This window comes from Octopus bimaculoides, chromosome 2, assembly GCF_001194135.2.
Source record: "Octopus bimaculoides isolate UCB-OBI-ISO-001 chromosome 2, ASM119413v2, whole genome shotgun sequence".
NCBI classification, from domain to species: domain Eukaryota; kingdom Metazoa; phylum Mollusca; class Cephalopoda; order Octopoda; family Octopodidae; genus Octopus; species Octopus bimaculoides.
In genome coordinates this window covers 134681372-134684022 of record NC_068982.1, presented here as the reverse complement: position 1 = coordinate 134684022, position 2651 = coordinate 134681372, and positions in this window count along the sequence as shown.

Sequence of the window (2651 nt, the reverse complement as noted above, 5' to 3'; positions counted from 1 at the left end):
GGCAAAAGAGACCGATAGAATAAGTACTAGGCTTACAAAGAATAAGTCCCGGGTCGATTTGCTCGACTAAAGGCGGTGCTCCAGCATGGCTGCAGTCAAGTGACTGAAACAAGTAAAAGAGTAAAGAGTATATATATATATATATACATGTAAGTGTGGGTGAGTGGGTGGTAAAAAGTTAGCTTCCATCCATATTGTTCCGGGTGCAGTTCCATTTCGTGTTACCTTGGGCAAACGTCTTCAACTGTAGACCCGATCCGATTTTGTAGACTGAAACTGAAAAGAGCCTTGCCATATATGTACATGTAGTTAAAATTTATAGAAAAACAAAAGACGAAGACAGGTGTGTGAACAACAAGGAGGTGTATCAGTTTTACGCGCGGGAAAATGAGAAAGTCTATTACGTTTCGAGCCTACGCTCTTCAACAGACTGAAACAAGTAAAATATATCTACGACCGTATGCCACTATCCAACCCACTAGATTGACAACCTAAGGACACACCTACTTTAAATTTCTTAAATTCTGATATTTTCGATTAGAAATTTCACTTGTTGAGAATCTGTTGAATAATCAACAAGTTACGGCTCACTTGTTTATTTGGTGGCCTGGTGAGTTGGGAGTTGAGCAACCTAATACACTATCTAATTAATTGCATTATACTCCTGTCGCAATGAAAACAGATTCCTAAAGAAGCAATTGTAGCGACACCAGATAACTCATTCGTCTGCTTCAGGCATGGCTCTGTGGTAAGAAGCCTGCTTCCCAGTTACATGGAAGGTGTGTAGCGTGTGATCGTCGCAATGATACCAGCTCAGGGGCCTAAGTTGCAGAAAGTGTATGAAGAGCGGGTGTATGAGCCGCACACAACTGTACGAGTGGTTCAGACATTTTCAAGATGGCCGAAAAAATGTCGATATTGACGAACGTTCTTGGAGACCCGCAACCAGCAGAATGGAGAAATACATCGCAAATGTACTTGCAGCTGTGTGAAGAAATCATCGAACCACCATCCGTGAGTTATCAGCGGATGTGCAAATTAGTTACGGTTCAGTTCAGTCTATGATCACTGAAGATTTGGATATGAGACGCGTGTTTGCCAAGTTTGCACCAAAACTGCTTTCAGCTGACCAAAAAGACACTCGGGTTTTAGTTGCACAAGATCTCCTGGATTGTATAAAGAACGATGAAAACTTTGAAAACTTTGCGTAGGCCTCTGAACAGGTATCGCCAAGCTTTTGGCAAAATTTTATGCAGGTTCTCTGCTCAACTTTCTCTGCCATGGTCAATGCGACGATCACACGCTACACACCTTCCTTCCAAGCACTGCTGTAGCCAGCAGAAGTGAGCTAGAACGTTAAAACTTAATACGCATGCACAGCAGAGTGCAAGGTCAATCTGTGCCAAGCGGCTTCACTGTGCGTGCTTTAACTTCGTTATTATGGCAACAGTCCGGATACTTATTGATCAGACCACGTAAATATGTATATATATCATCGTTTAACGTCTGTTTTCCATGCTGGCATGGGTTGGACGGTTTGACTGAGGACTGGCAAGCCAGTAGGCTGCACCAGGGTCCAATCTGATCTGGCAAGATTTCTACAGCTGGATGCCCTTCCCAATGTCAACCACTCCGAGAGTGTAGTGGGTGGGTTTTACGTGCCACCGGCACGGGAGCCAGTCAGGCGACACTGGCATCGGCTACGTTCGGATGGTTCTTTTTTACGTGCCACCGGCACGGGGAGCCAGTCGGTCTGCACTAGCATCGACCTACACTTGAATGGTGCTTATAACGGGCCACTAGCACGAGTGCCAGTCAGGCGGCACTGACATCGGCCACAACTACGATTTCCATTTTGATTGCAATTTTACTTGACTCAATAGGTCTTCTCAAGCACAGCGTGTTGCCAGACGATTCAAGGGTACTTTTAAATGGGCTGATTATGCGACACTTGTATCGGCCACGGCTGTGATCTCATTTTACTTGCCGAGTTTTCTCAATCACAGCATATCTCCAAAGGTCTCGGTCTCTTGTCATTGCCTCTGTGAGACCCAACGTCCGAAGGTCGTGCTTCACCACCTCGTCCCATGTCTTCCTGGGTCTCCTCTTCCACGAGTCCCTGTCACTTCCAGTTAGTGTGTGACACTTCTTCACACCTTTATCCATACGCAGCACATAACCATATCAGCGCAGTCGTCTCTCTTGCACACCACATCTGATGCTTCTTATGTCCAACATTTCTCTCGGGGCGCTTACACTCTGTCGTGTATGCCCACTGACATCCACTGACATTACACATCCAGCAGATCATACTAGCTTCATTTCTTTCAAGCCTGGGTATGTCCTCAAGCCTGGGTATGTCCTCAAGGAGAACATTTTCTTTCATCAGTTACCCCCGTTTTAACACCGGCGTTTCGAAGAGTTGGGCAGGACGCATCGTTAAAACGGCTCTTCCCATGGACCGCAAATTAAACCTGTGCCATGGAGGAATGTAGTGGCGGACAAAAAACAAGACAGGAAAACAAACGGAAAAGGCTATGCGGCCAGACGTGAAAAATTATGTGTATATGAACGCTGTGAGGCACGAACTGAAAGTAGGGACGAAGTAAGTTCGCGTGTTTGCTCGGCGATAGCCAAGGAAGAAAAGGATT